The 16,840-nt window shown below is 37.8% G+C and overlaps 1 long non-coding RNA gene across 1 annotated transcript in view; it reads left to right on the top strand.

The window, feature by feature from the left end:
- The window catches only part of LOC148648094 (uncharacterized), a 29,159-nt gene that overhangs the window by 11,122 nt on the left and 1,197 nt on the right, over positions 1–16,840 (top strand). The window lies entirely within an intron of this gene.

Raw genomic sequence — 16,840 nt, 5'->3', positions numbered from 1 at the left:
TAAGACGTTTATTTTTTTATCTGTGGCTTTAAAATACATAAAAAGGCTGTGCAATACTTGATTCACATGCTGTATATTGAAACAAGGCTAAATTAGCAGATTTATTTTAAAAGGCTCAACTGATCCAAACAGTTAAGGATCCTGTAAGGCAATAATAATTACTTTGCTTATTTATTATTTTAGTTATTGCATTTGCATTATTCATGTATTTACTGCCATGTGGAATGGATTTAAACCCAAGTTCCTTTAAAGACATTAAGGCAGTCAGACTACAAAGAGTGCCACCCACATTCTTGTTTTTTTTTTTTGAAGAGGAGAACATCTACAGCTTTTAATAAGCATGTAATAAGAAAGAAAACAGCTGGTAACTCCTTCGCAGATGGTGCAGATCTTGGCATCTCTAAGGAGGGGACCACACATACAGATGGCTCATTATTCCAGCATTTGGTTATGCATATTGTACAAAATCTCCTTCCAGTGCTTAACAACCAGTGTAAGCAATACAGGTGTTACTACCCTCTACACTGAGTACTATACAAAAATAAGTGTGATTTCTTAAGTAGGTGTACATTTTTCAGTTTATGATTGCTTTCAGTTGTAATTTTCTACATTTAGTTTGAATGTGTAATGTCGGCAAAATGATAGATTAATCTATCTAACAAGAAACATTTTTATGTTGTTCAAAGGGTTAAAATGATAAAAATAATTTGTTTCAGAGCATTTCACATGTTTCAGGAAGTTTCTAAACATTTCATCCCATTTGTTTCTAAATTAGTGAAGAGGGACTTTTGTCCAAAGTGTTCTGTAACAAATGATTTTTTAATCATTTTTCACTTACATGCAACATAAAAACTATTTACAACTTTTATAAAAACATTTTATACCCATAATTAATTTTGCTTATCTAATATGGAGGTTAAGGTTGAGTGGACAAAATAGAATTTTGTTTTTTACCTCTGGAAAACACTTGAACCCAGAGATTAGAAGCTTAAGAGGATAATAAATTAAAACACTCATACCAAACAAGCCCTTGTTTTCTTGTACCAACCCCCCCCCCCAGAAGATGCTCTAAGTGACAGAAAGGAAGAAAATGCACTTTTTTTTAGCTCTCAAAGGCAAAGGAAGCTGTTCAATTTCCTGTCTGTAAAAAATAGAATCGCCAATCATTTTTTCTTCACCCTGAAGCATGAATACAGTATCATTACTCAGTCCACAGGGTATTTGTGAGTTCTAACATGGCTGTAGGCTGGTGTAACTCTTCTTGAGGAAGTACCTAGATTATGTCCCCCAGCACCCGAGGGACAGAGTTGATCCTTTCAGAGTGTCATTGCATTGCCCACATTACAAACGTTGACATATCTTCACAATTCAGTCTCTTAATTGCAACAGTGTGTCATCCAAAGCTCCTGAGTGGACCTAAAACAAAGTTATCTTGGAGATTGCGGAGCGTTTTTTTTGGGGAGAAGAGTGTAAATCTGTCTCATTGATACTTCATTTGCTGGGACACATGAAACTTACAATAGCTTTCCTTTCCAACTTCAACTCCCTTATAACTCAATTCTAACTGTGGTTCTTACAATTGCTGTATATATTATATTTTTCAACTGCAATTATATTTTTTGGTCATCATAACATAAAATGTTTCCTTCTTCATGTTTCCAAGAAATTTTGAAGATGGTGCTTCAAAAGGTGCACTTGACTTGAAAAACAGTAACAACAAGGCTTACTTATTCCTAAGTAACAAAATGTTTGTTTCTCCAGTTAATGAAATAGTTAGACCAGTGGAAGAGATTGGAGCAATAGGATTAATCCCTTATGGGCCTCAGAGGTCTTAGGTGTGACAGTCTGGGTCTCTTGTACAGCTTCAGGCATTGACATGGATCAGTGTTTTTTTTTCCATTTCCTTTCATAGTTATGGGACACAGAGGCCTGTTTTGCAAACGTGACCCAGGGTCTATCATGTCTTCTGCAGATCAAACACAGGTTCCATGAGGGTGAGGTGTAAATCAGAGAAGCTCCAGCATTCTGGTTCTACTAACATCACTTCATGTATTAAACACACAGCCAAACGAAATGGCAATGGTCATCTAATCACTTGAGAACTTTCTAGGCGCTAGGCATTTTAGTTTTGTCTTCTGTTGCACTGTTTCAATGCTGAATTCACCTTAAAGCCTTAGAGGAAAAAAAAGATAAATGCCAAAGTGATATTTTTAAAATCTAATTGCTTTCAGTATTGCTGGTTTTTTTATGATTGAGTGTTTAAATCGAGGGTGTCTTCCAATTGGCTGAGAAATAAAATGTAGCTAATGAAGCCCTGAATTTATTTCCTTCACCCCTTTGAAGTGGTCTCTCTCTAAAGTGAGACCACATGATAAACTGTTGTTATGACCTTGTTGCAGACACAAGCTCAGACCACAGTTTTACTCAGATTTCTGTTTGCGCTATGATGGGATGAAGACTCCAGGCAATAGCAAAAGGGACAAAACAACAGTGTATGCAAAAGCCAACAAGCCAAATACTACTGTATATAACACTTCAAATGGTCATACTTATTCAATAGTAGTTTTTGTGAAATGTGCAAGACTTCTAAATGAAATAAGGAGACTGTACGTTTCTAAAATATTACCATTAATACAGTAGTACTAAAATGTAGCTTGAATTTTCTTTAGAGCATTTATAGTGCTTATTTAGTTTCTTATACTGTATATACAGTACAGTAGGTAGCTGACAGAATAAAAGGGGCATCTGTGTCAACTGTATAACATAGGGAAGACTGGGATGTTGTTACAAGTGTTTTACTATCATTACATATCACTGAGGAAATGATTTTGTTTTAGATCATACCCAGATCAGTGAGCCAAGCTGTCAAACTGGATGAGAAACATGCCCCAACAAGAGACTTTATCCATTCTCCAATATTCAATGTGTGTTTTGGGGCATTTCTTCATTTATATTACTGTATATATTATGTATTATTAATTTAAGTAGGGAGCCGCGTCAGAAAGTTTAGGCTGCAAAGGAACAAGTAAAGGTTTACTCCACGCTGAAAAGACAGGAAAAGAAACACAACGTTTCAGCTGTGGAGACTTTTTCGGGTGTGTGTGTGTGCCTTTTCAGCATATATTATTAATGTCATCCTCATAAAAAGTATATATATATGCACAGTATATGTCACAGGTTATTTTGTTCTGCCATATATTGGCACCCTCCTCAAACTGGAATTTGCAGGGTTAAGTTTTGATTCCTGCTTACTCATTTCCCCACTAATATGAACTCACATCTGATAAACTTTACAACCCTCACTTAGAGCTTTAATAAAGTAATAAAAGTGAATAAGGTAAGGAAACATAATCTCTAAATCCCACCCATTGAGTAGTTCTGTCCTGTCAAAATGACCACCAGAGTCTTGTGTAAATAAAGTGCCAGACACTAGTACCGTATATATTCCTGTTCTTTTCTTTGAATTAATGTAAACCCTAACATTAGAAAGTGAATGATGGAAAAACTACAATAAGCTTGATGTAAATGATATGTTTTCACCTACAAAAATCCTCCCTAAAACCTATTAACAGGTGTTATGCTTTGCAGCTGACGGGCTGATGAAATGAGCCTTTCCTCACCACTCTTTCATCAATATTTTTCCCCACCAGTCTCCCCTCTGGGGATGCATTCTGACCCTACCGTGCTAAATTGTCTTGTCTTCTCTTCTCTATCCCAAATGGTAAATATCTGTGGCTGATGGTGTCCTCTGACACTGCTTTTATAATAGATGAGAGGAAAGTCTTAATGAAAAACAACTGTTTTTAGTGCAGCAGAAATGGCAGTAGTAGTTAAAGTTACCCTTATTGTAATTCCACATTCATAATAATAACAATATTAATACTTCTTTGCTATAAAATTACATTTAAAATACTAATTGACACAGTGGCTTTAAGGGATTTTATTATTACGTTTACTAAGGGATATCACAGAGTTCTGCCCTTGATATTTTGAGATTAAAATGTTTGACACTGCTGATACGTGTTGTATGACTGACACGATAGCTCTGATTTACATATTTATTATTACAAAGAAGCAGAAACATCATTCAGAAAGTGGTAGTGTATCACTAAAGCTTAGAGCCTGCACAGTGCAGTGTGAAATTAATGTTGCTGCAATTCAGCCTAATGTTTGCATGAATAAAGGTATTAGTTCTATTGAAAACAAAATAGGAAAAATACAATTTCCACTGCTGCTGCTGTTACTGTTATTTCTGTTGCTACATGTATATGATTGTTTTATGATAAAGATTACAGACTTAACGAACTCATTCCAGAAATCCCCTCACATTATTTAAACCTGTCACTTTGGTGAGCTGAGTCACAATCTGTTTAAAATGGTGATGGCGCTCACTCACTCACTCACTCACTCTTTTTCATGCATGCAAATATCCAATAGCATGGATTCTGCCACTGGGTAAAGTGAATGCATCCAGTCCAGAAAAGGTGAGTGATATTGAACCTTCCAAAGACAGTTTTCCAGAAAGATTTTTCAGATAGCTGCAGAGATATTTTCTCACAAGCAAATTAGTGAGTATCATGCTTCGTGTAGACAAAGGCTCAGGAAAGACTAAAGCAAAATCACCATTAAGTGCTGTCTTTGCGGAATGTGTCAATAATAACATGGCGGAGGATGTGTTTTTCACTATAAGGGACCACTTAGAGTTGCACAGCAGCAATCATGCCTGTATTATGTGATCTAAGGGCTTTGATTTTCCTCTCATTTCATGATTAAGCGGCTGTTAAATGTAAAGACAGAAGGAAGCCCATGTGGCTGCTAAGATCGAAGATATTTTCTTTCGTACTTCTTCACACTTGACACTCCATGTATGCTTGTGCTGTCTGATTTAATTTATGGCATGCTGCAATCTGACCTTTATCCAGGCAATAACTATAATGTACTTTAACACATGTCAGTCTCAGGTCATGCTCATCACTCGTGTCATATGTTACTCCTTGTCTGTAATATAATCAGAGAGCAAGGCATGGATCTAATAGTACAGTGAGCAGAGAAACGCTGACTTTCAGTCATACACAAAAGAATCTTGACCGTTCTTTGCCTGTTTTCTGCTTAGTTCCCTAATTTAGATATTTCTTTGAAACCTCATTTATATTTATTCCTGATGAGATAGCTTGATCTGTCTTACCATGTTATAGTAAAAAAAATACTGTATTATTAAATGTTGTATAATCTCCTACGATGTGATACAATATCTAGATATGATGTCTATTTTATGTACTGGATCACAGTTGTACACGCTTATATTGAAAGTACTACTTTAGTCACATCTTAAAAAAGAAAGAAAACAGAAAGTAGTTTATGAAGTTGGTTTGTATTTTGTAAACTTTATTAGGTTTAAACATTGTACGGATATTGTCACAAAAAGTTTGCTGAACCATAAATTGTACTGTATTGTTTCAGAAATAAATGCCATGATTTCCTAAAGCACATTCCCTAAGAAACACATACAGTACATGTTGCTTTATTTTAAGGCCTTCCAATACCATGACAGCATGAACTCTTCCAAGGCACTGGATTATAAATCATTTAAGAGAGAAAAACCAGGTGTGTGATGATAGTTTCTCCATCAGTCTAGTATGGACATTTTCAGGGCATAACAATAAGTTCACACAGGGTCAACCAAAAAATATGTCTCACTTCAAAACCAGAAGAGTCACAAAATCAATATGTCCCATTTTAGAATTCCAAAAGATTTTGTCTTCGGGACTGGGAGATGAATCTTTAATACCAGCAGACACTGCAGCATTCTTGTAAGACAGGCAATGCTAGAGTAACATCAATTCAGAACAGTCAGTCTTCGCTGGGTTTGAGAAAGTATTGGCACTCAGGATCGTTTGGATGGATTTTCTGTTATGTGCAATCTTGGTAACTAGAATAATATAGTGTAGTGTATTCTTGCAGTACTGTAGTTGTAGGAACCAATGTAGTCTTCTCTGGGATTGCAACTAGTGCAGGAATTAGCTAAGATGATTTTGCAAGTGGAGGAGATGTAGGAATCAGTAAACACATTAAAGTGGAAAATAGGTAATAGATGGTTTTTAACACATTTTAACCAATCTGATACTTTGTTGATGTGAGTCTGGTCAGTACTTGGATGGGAGACCACCTGGGAAAGCTAAGGTTGCTGCTGGAAGTGGTGTTAGTGGGGCCAGTAGGGTGTGTGTGTGGCGAGCGTACTGGTGCACTATGGCTGCCTTCATATCATCCAGGTGGGTGGTGGAGGGGAGTCCCCATTATTTGTAAAGCGCTTTGAGTGGAGAGTCCAGAAAAGTGCTCTACAAGTGTAACAGATTTTTATTACTATTTGTAAGCATTTGCTCACCAGCTAAAAAATTGTGCTGTCCACCGTGCCCCCCATCACCACCACCACCTTGCCACCTCTCCAGGTACGGAAATATCCCGGTTTACTTCAGTAGGTAACTATTTACTAGCATACAATGTGTAGTGTAGACGTTATAAACCTGTTTGCATTCTCTCTATACATATAGTGGTAAAGTGTGGGATATAGTTATAAATTATGTCCATTATGAGCCTAAGACAATGTTTCTATTTTCCCTCATTTAAAAAAGTAAGACAGTAATGGTGAATTGAATGGTAAATAGATCCTTATTGATGCAGAAATGGTAGGTTATATACTGTAAAACATTAAAGAGCATATCTTTTAATTATTCACATTCTTTTGTTATTTGCATGGTGCTCTTTGCAAAAGCAGTTTGTAACTCTAATGCATTACTTAGATTAATAGTACCTTTCTTCAACACTGCTTAGGTTGCAAATATATACTGTACATATAATATACATACTACACAGGTATATACAAAGGAGCAGGTAATTCTATACATGTTTATACATAGAAGCAGGTAAATGCACAGCACGGTAGAAGGATAGAAACATATTGGGTTCATTTATTTCCCTGATTCTGATTCATAGCTCTAATTTCCGTTTCAGGCTTATTTCACTCTTCATCAGTTTTGTTGTCATGTTTGCTATTTTCTTTTGATGGCATAATTGACAATTAGCAAGATGAGTTTGCAGAAAGCCATCTGGACAGACAAATTTCCAGTTGCTGGAGGAGGCAGTTTCTCGTCTGACAAGATGTGTTTCAAGGTCACTGGTATCACTATTAAACAGATGAGACAGAGTGCCTAATACTGCTTTTTAAAATGCTGTTTTATTGATTTCAATAAGAAATAAGGGCAACAACAACAATGGTGATCATACTAAGACATCCATCCTTATTCCATTAAAATAATTTCAATATTTTACAATTCTCCCAAATAATCTGGTCGATTCAGGGAGCTGGAGCCTATCCCAGCAAGCAACGGGTGCAGGACAGGGCACACACTGGAGGGGACACCAGTCCATCACAGGGCAGACACACAAACACAGACACAGAATGCGCACGCTCACACCTAGGGCCAGTTTTCCCAGAAGCTAATTAACCTGCCAGTATGCTTTTGGACTGTGGAGGAAACCCAGGAAGAACATACAAACTCTACCCAGACTGCACCCCAGGGCCCCAGTGCTGCAAGGCAGCAAATGCTAACCACTGAGCCACTGTGCCCCCTTGTATATACAGTATATATTTAAATGGGTATTTTTGATGTTTTCCATTGTCTTCCAGAGAAAGATCTCTTTCCATTTTCACCTGGTTTGCCTTTAGAGGAAGCAGCAACTATGGCTGGATCAGCAACATACTGAGGCAGCTCGCAGTGGCAAGAAAAAAGAGACAGTAGCAACATTTACAGCTCTCATGAACATGATAGACTTGACCTGTCATGTTGCTCTGTTCTGTGAGGAGTGCAGCAGAAAGGCCATCAATTATCAGGGGGACTGTGTTGGAGCTTTTCCTCCACCACATATACCCTTGTGAAGATCCAATAAATGGTGCAATATAAAATGCATAGGTGTGCCATATTTCTCCTTTTATGAACTCACAAAGGAGGCAACCGCCTTTGTAAAATGTATGTAAGTGGGTTTTGTACAGCATGAAAAGTATATTATTACCATATGGTGAAGGCCATTTCAGTCAGAGTAGTCAGTCCTAGGAATGGTTCGCTAGCAATTTACTCAACTAGAACTACTTGAGCAAATCAGTTTGAAACCGATGCCTACAGCAGGTGTACTTGTTAAAAGAGAAATGTCCTTATTGTGTTATTCGCGCAGTGCAAGTTTAAGATAGGGGTCACTTTCTTTTCTCAGTCTGCTGGGGGAAATGTTTACAACAAGTTCTTTGTTTATGTATTAACACGCTTTTCAAAAGATACAACTCTCACCCACTCATGAGAATGTCCTCAATCGCCTAAAAACCAAGGACAAAACGTCACCAAAGAAAACTGACGTATACAGTGTTTGAACTTTAGATTAGAAATAATAAAGTAAAATTTCATCTCAGCCTTTAAATAAGTAAGAAATATGATATGTATCATATTTTAAAAACAATATATATATAACAAGAAAACCAATAATGCAGAGTAAAAGTGGCAGATAAAGTTGTTAATTTCAGTTATTTCTCACAAGTTCTCATAGCTAAGAGTGACCGAGAGAAATGTTTGGTTCTTCTTTTAAGAACATACATTAAAAAAATAAGTTTCACATGACTGTATTTAACAGGCATTAAGTCTTTTTTTAAATTCTATTGCAGCCTCTTCGTTAAAAGCATGAATCGGAATATTGTTAGCTACAATGGCTGAAGTGTAGTGCAAGTCAGTTTTTTTTTCTGTCCTGGCTGTGCAGATAGAGTGAGAGGGTGACAGAAAAATAGATTTCTGCATGAACAGAAAAACAGAATAGACATACTGGAATGCACATGTGGACAGAGCATCTGAAATAAATCCAATCCCAAGCTTGACATCACTTCTGTATTTAGATTGCAACATGTGTATTATTATTTTTTTTTAATGTGTATAATTTCTTTGTGTATGCATTGAAGCAAACAAAACAGCCAAACTTTTTATAGATGAAAAACGAGCTTGTCTATGCACACCGAAACTCAGTGGAAAACCTGAATTTTGAAGATAGCAGGTTTTGACAGGTATTCTGTGGGGACACACAGGCTAGCCCACATCCAGGATCTCTCTTAATCACCAGCTACATAAATGATGGCCAGAGAGGGTCTCTGTTATTTACTATCCCCAGCTCTGTGAGAGGAGCAGTGAGTTTCTTGAGGAAAACAAACAAAAACACAACAAGCTCAAACTGCTCCACAACCCCTGCGCTTCAGTAATTATTATTTGTCACTTTCACAACTGCAATCAAACTGACTTGGAATTAACCCCTTCATCTATTTGTTGCAGCAAGGTAGTATCCCTCTGTGACTTCCCCCTTGGCACTCTGGCCCTGCTGCATGTATTGTACATTACTAATGTCATTAGTATCTCTGCCAGTCAGCACTGACTGTTCCACTGAGCATTCCGTAGACATTGCAAATAAAACACTTGCAATGCACTGGAATTCAGCAATATCTTAAGCTAACTGGTAGACATGTCTTAATGTACCAGTTAGCTTAAGAGATTGGGGGGCAGAGTGGTGGTACTGTGGCTAAGGATCTGTGCCTGTGGCCGGAAATTTGCCGGTTAAAATCCCAGAGCTGGCAGAAGAATCCTACTCCATTGGGCCCCTGAGCAAGGCCCTTAACCCCAACTGATCCAGGGGTGCTGTACAATGGCAGACCCTGCGCTCTGACCTCAAGCTTCTCTCCCTGTCTGTGTGTCTCATGGAGAGCAAGCTGGGGTATGCGAAAAGGCGAATTCCTAATGCATTCAATTGTATATGGCCAATAAAGTGATCTCTCTTTTTCTCTCTCAAGATGTGTGCATGCAACTGGTAACTCTTGGGTGCCAGGGACACTGCCCTGAATTGCAGGAATGACATGGAACACTTGTGGGCCTGGGAGAAATTAGACAAGTTGGAAATTCTGTAGAGATTGAAGCACGATTCCCTTAGCACAACGCTTTCACCTGATTCAGGGTGTTACAAGCTACAGGATCTGTACATTTTTGATGAAGCTGAAAACAATACTATTTTTCCATATCTGTAATACAATTTGGCTCCGTGGCTCTAAGAAGATTTACAAGAGATCCAGCACCAAGTTTAAGGTTATAAATACTGCACCTTGTAAAACCTTACACAGCTCAAACTGATATGCAACTGGAGTTTAATTTCTATTCCTGTACTGTGTCCATATGCAGTATACAGTACATCCCATTACCAATATACCCCATACCAGTTTTTACATTTCACCATGATTTAACTACTGGTTTTTAAAACCATTTTAACTAATTTTTTAAATGATGTCAACATTTAATCTGCTGTTTAAAAGAAAATGGTACTTGGATTTTAGAGTTCCATCATTCATGATCTTCTTGCTACAGAAAACAGAATAAAACAGGAGAAGCTCACTACAAAACAGGATAATAGTACTGCCTTGAATATGAAAAAGATACACTTCACATATCTGCCACAACAATAGTGTTTTCTTCTATAGTAGTAGAACCCAAGTGTTGTTACTTACAAGAATTTCAATCTGAACTTTCAGAAAGCATAAAATCTTGGCTCCAATGAGAGACACCTGAAAGATGGGCTGCATTTTGTTTTAAACCTAACCTTATCTTATACTACCCCAGGCATTTGGCAGGTATGATCCTTTGCTCCAAAATATGTGTATTTATCAATAAGATCATGATCTGTTCATCTGTTTTGCATAGCAAAATCCTGCTGACATATGTCAACCATATGCCATCTGAGTAAGCAGCTTTAACTGTACTATTTAAAGTCTTTGAAACTGTCAGAAATTTCAACAAAAAGCCTTCCAGAAGTAACATTTGCATGACAGCTTCATAAAGTGAAATCATGCCTGTGAAATTTAGATACAGAACACCATGGCATGCCCAGAAAAGCAAAGCAAATGACTCCATATCACACTTCATTTTCACCCCTTATCAAAAGGCAGATGTATCAAAGCCCTTTCCTTAAAATTCAGTGAGTGAAATGTGTACCAAGCCTCAGGTATTAAAAGAGATCACGGGGTTGAGCAGAACTTAGTGTGTGACCTGGACCACAATGCTTGGAGAGAGAGTCATCCAGCTTTGTAGAGCTTTAAATGTCAAATAAATTATATAATTGTCCATCCACTGAGCATCCAATACAGTCCAGGACTAGAATAATCTGATGAAGAACCTAACTTCTGTTTGTGATAAAGGGTTCAGGCTCAAGGTGGGATGGTGGAGCAGTGGTGTGTGCCTGTCTCGCTACCTTGCAATGGACTGGTGTTGAGTCCTGGGTGTACCCTGCCTTGCACCTGGTGCTTGCTGGGAAAGACTCTGGCTCTTCCACGACCCTGAAATGAATAAAGCATTTAAAAAATGGATGGATGGGATCAGAATCTTTGATTAAGGAAAGTTAAGGGAAGTTTAAATAGGTGCGATAAAGATAAACCAACAACCTATAAAACATTGAGAATGTTTATTAAAGATACAGTACAATCAGCCTGAACTAGGAAGCCAACTACCCAACCCCAGCAGTGTTCAGCCAGTTGTTCAGTCTTCAAAAAACAGTAGACCAAATGTCAATTTTTTTATGCTGTGTGAAAAGCTCTTTGTTTTTTGTGTTCGTCTTTAATCACATGACATTGCTCTAAACATACCATAAGCTGATCGTGTTCCAAGTTAAAAACACTAACATTCTGCTAGTAATGACACAAGATGAGCTTCTTTTCACTTGACATCACAACTGCTTCTTCAATCGCTTAAGCAGCATTTGCAGGTAATTACTGAGTTTTACTTGTTTTATATGCATTTCAGTCCTGCAGTTTCACAACTTTGCCTAATGCAGATTTTCTGTGGCCAAGGGTTCATTTTCGCCTGGAGTTACATCCAAACAAATATTCTTTTTAATAGACAGGATATCTGTGATTTGTACAATTATCACAAGCACAATGTTTAAAACCATTATAGTCAATAACAACATTTTCCGTGACACTGAAATCTAGTGAAGACACAGACTTCTTCTTGACTTCTAATTACTATTTGAAGGAAGGCAGGCAGTTGAAAAAATAATGAAAATGACGAACCTACCTGTGTATGGAGTGAAAAAGAAGGTTGTTTTGGGTGGTGAGGAGCAGCTTATTAAGTGATATAACTCAAGGAAAACACCTACCAGACTTTAGATTTGTTTGTTATATTTTTCATAATCTTAAGTGAGCTCCAGAATGCATGAAAGAAAACAAATATCAAGAGCTTTTAGTACTAAAAAGGAGCAGAAAGGGACTAACATTTAACGTTTTATGCTTGTGCTCTGTTGTCCTCTAATGAGTGAACCACTTAAGGACTTGATTCTTTAATAGATATGATAAAAAAACATGAATTTACAAAAGGCTTATGATTCTATCAAATAACCCTTAGCTGCTCCATTATACTGAGGGCAGCTTTGCTTTGCTATTCTTTTTTACACTCTTTAGGTTCAATGGTGCAGTATCTCTTACCTGAGCACTATGCACCACCTGGGTTAAGGTTTGTTTTGTTCAATAACACACCATTCCCACCTGGACCTACACTGAGTGTCACTGAGACATAGAAATCTCCCACTAGTAGCTGATGAATGCTATAATTCCAAAGGGGATTGTTTGACTAATAAGCGCTTAGACTGTGTGAGCAACAGCTCCAATTGTTGTGTCATTCCAGATTTGTAGAGGACACCTTCTTCGGAGAAAGGTGACTTACGTTGTAAAAAGCATCAGCTGGTGCATAAAGGGTACACATGATAACACTCCACATTGCAAATAAAATAAAATACATTTAAAAAAACCTGCAGCCCTCCTATGCTTGTGCAGACTTTTAGAATATTTTCACTCCTTAACAGAAAGGAAATTTGGAAGCTACTGTATGTTACACAGTCCAGTTCTGGCACATTCTGATAAAAATCAGAGAAGTGCATAGGTTTCTCATCTGAAAAACTAAAACAAATGCTCCACAGTGTTCTGGCAGGGAAGGGTGTCTTGCTGCACAACCTGTCATGCTATATTCACAAAACAAAACAAAAAGTACATCCTTAAAGAAAGACCTTGAGATGTGCTCTGTTCAGAAGCATTTATTTATTTTCACTTTCAGAGCAGAGCAACACTGAATAACCAGGTTCAGTTCAGGTAAAGCTCTGACAAAGCCATTGATATCGACTTCTGTGTTAATTAGGTCAGACACATACAATACAATTCATAAAATAAACCAAAAGGTTGTGTGCTGGAGCTTTACCTTATATTTAGATATTTTTGCCAAGGGTGTTTGTCTTTTCTTGTTGAATGTTAGATTCAATAGTGTTCTTTTCCCACCTCTCCCTCCAATTTGGAATCACCAGTTGTTACTCAACTCCCACTATACTGCTACAGCTCTTGTACAAGCATAAGGGGCATCTAGGCTGTGTGTGTTTTCCCTGGAAACACATTTTTTCACAGTCATACACTATTTTGAAGGCTGCAGGTCTCGCAGTGCATATGCGGGTGTTCTGGCTTTGATTGGAGTTGTTGTGCCCATCTCTGTGATGACCCTTGAAGCTTGCTGGTGTCCAGCAGGTCACAGAGTTTGCTCCTGCGTGGCTGGCCATAGATCCCCTGGTTGACTGAAGTCCACCCTGCAGCAGCAGCTAGACCACCATTCACAGATGTTTGGGGAAATGAGGTTACTGCATGGCAGCCCAGACACGAATCTCAAAGTGTCTTTGCTAATTGAGCAATATTTTTCTTGCGGAACGGTTTGTATCAAAATCCTTTTTTTTAGAGTCGAAGCCATGGTGTATGTTGCACATGATTCCTCCAGCAAACTCGCTAAACAGTGAACACATTTTGCACTATCATGTTGTGACAGCAGTGTAGCATGCATACATGTGCTGTTGTTTTATGTGATATCTTTCCATTGATATTTTGTTTACTGTAGTTTTTGTCATCATTTGCCAGGGAGTTCAATGACTTATTTTGGCTATCCAGGGGTTTATACAGTAGCTGATTTGCTCACTTCAGGTCTAAATCCTGAAGTCTTTTATGAAAAACATATTTGTGACCAGCACAAAACACGTATTGCCAATGGATAAATTGCATATACTTCACAAAGAGAAATTACAAATTCTTGTATCATGTATGAACTAGTTTACTTATTGGATCATGTATAGAATTGCTTGTCTCACAAGATACTGTATAATGGATATCCAAACCATGTTTGATGATTCATGTACATTTTCTAACAGATTAATGTTTTCCCAACTATATTTTGTTGTTTCAGGAGTTGTCAAAGTCTTTGTGCCACTAATTTCATTTTAAATTAATTGTACACTTAATGACAAATATACAGTTGGACATACCATCAAATTTACATTGGCTCTGAGTGGCAAGGGATAGATAACATTTTTACTGGGAGCTCAATTCAGAGTTTGCTCTCCATTGGCTCATAATGGCAGACTTTGGCAGTTAGCCCTAAGTGGGATCCAGGGTGTTTTGATATTGAAGAAAGCTCAATAGTACCAAAATGTTTAAATCTGTAAAGGTGTGTGACAAATGAAAATATATTATCTGTGCTATTACATTAACAGTTAAGTATACAAAGTAGACCCACCTTTACAGGAATGGTGTCTCCCTTTCCAGGGAGCCAGAATTTTGTGTCGTCTACCATGCAAATCATCCTCTGGTAAGAAAAGCATTAGAGCTTTGCAATGGACGAAGAATAGTCATGTGCCCTTAGTTCTGCCTTGTACCCAATGCTTCCAGGATGGTCTGTGGCTTGCCAGGATAAGTGGCTTTCCGATAATGGCTGTACACTCGAAGGCTGCACGAGACAATGGCTTTACAATCATTCCAGGACTGGTGCTGACAGACCAGTCAAATGGAGACCCATTGTCTCGAACAAAATTGAGACTACATTCTAACCTGGATATTTTAATGATAATTCAGAAAGTGGCACCCTTTGTTATACTTAAGCCAACATAAGATACAGTATTAAAAAAAAATCAGGGTAAATGTTAAAAAACAGAAAACATTGTCCAATTAATTAAATTAAATTACATTTTTACAAACATAAATGTTGTAAAAATGCGTGTTTTGTAGACTTTTAGGATGTACTGTCAAAATTTTCTTTACAATCTAAACAGACACACATTAACAGTGTTGATGCAATCTGCATTTCTCTCAAGTTTAGGATTTTCGAAACTTTCTGACATGCTAGTAAAGTCCCCACAAGCAACTTTTTCTCCAGACATATACATAAGATAAATCTCTAATGTTTTCATAATATTGTTTCAATATTGCATCCTGACACACGCAAAATAACAGTCCAACATTTGTGTTATCAGCATTCTGTTATCAGGGTAACTTCTATGCTCCTTTAAAAAGCTGTCAGACATACTAAAGATACAAACAATGCTTTTCTTGAAATACCAAAATCAGATTATTGCATTCCACCTGCCTTTCAGCATTTTCTTAAACAACAGCCATACTTTTCCTAGCAAATTATACCGTGTGTATGACAGATGACAGTATCAAGATTTAGTTTCTTTGTCAAGGCATGGGTTGCTTTTAAAACATGCTGGATATCCCTGTATAAATTCACAATTAATTTGGTGAATTGAAGGGTGCCAAAACAATGACAGGAGGCTGTTTGTGAGCAGATCAGCGAGACAATGCAGACTCAATCATCTTCAATGAACACTAACTCAGTCGTGTCAAAACTAGGAAAACAACAGCTGCTGGACTGCATTCATGCAGTTTGGCACACGGTCCTGCAATCTGGGCTAACGCCCATCATTGTGAGCAAAACTCCTGAAGCTGAAGAACAATCTGGAACAATTGATCACAGGCCTCAGGAAATATCTGAAAGCTTTGGCCTGGTTTCTACTGACACTTCTTGTCTGCTAATGCTTCAGGATCACACACACCCCCTTTGTACGAACACTAGCTCTGAGAAAATATCTTGCTTCAGTTTTTCTGCTCCTGGGTCCGGAAATATAAAACTGTTTAAAACAGAAACTGGCCCTTTGGAGAGAAGGCATCTGTAACTGTAGGAGTGAGCCAGGTTGCTTTCCATTATCTTTGGTGGGATGAGTCTAGGGACAGCCGTGGCTGGGAGAGACGTTGTAGACTTTCTGTTGGTTTGAAACCAGTATTCTGAGCAGGCCAACAGATGCTTTCAGCACTCTTCCCCATGAGCCACTGCATTACATTCCTAACTCTATGGCGTTGTGTCATAAAGTTACGTTGCAGAGATACTCTGCTGCCCAAACTGTCGCAATGCTGCTTTGGAGTTGAAAAGTGGGTAGCAAAAGTTAGTACTCCTCAAGGTGCATCTCCACTGTTCTCTCCTGCTTTTCTTATCCTCATGACTATTGGCACTGTCTTGATGCTTTCACATACAGTATGTTTTCATCCTTGTTCAGGCAACGTATATAATACTTATGGATGTGTAGGTGCAATTATTCACCTCTTGTATAATGGCACTGTTTTATGTGCTTGGACCATTAATTTTGACCTGCACATTTAAATTCCAATGTGACAATTCCCTCAGTCTTTAGCTTACAATAATTCACTCATTGGCTATAAAATATTCTTATGAAGTATAGTGGAACTGTCTCCACGATCTCACACACGATCATAGTACGACATGGCTACAAAATACCTCTTAATTCTGGCAGGAACTGGCTATAATGAATTGCACATTACCTTCACATCTTTTAGACCTGCCTCACACATCCTTTAGTGTTAGCAACAATCTATACACAACACCAGTGCTCTAGTTATACTGTGCAT

This window comes from Lepisosteus platostomus, chromosome 15, assembly GCF_059453375.1.
Source record: "Lepisosteus platostomus isolate fLepPlt1 chromosome 15, fLepPlt1.hap1, whole genome shotgun sequence".
Classification (NCBI taxonomy): Eukaryota; Metazoa; Chordata; class Actinopteri; order Semionotiformes; family Lepisosteidae; genus Lepisosteus; species Lepisosteus platostomus.
The sequence above is the reverse complement of the archived record's forward strand: the minus strand, read 5'-3'. Positions and strand labels throughout refer to the sequence as shown.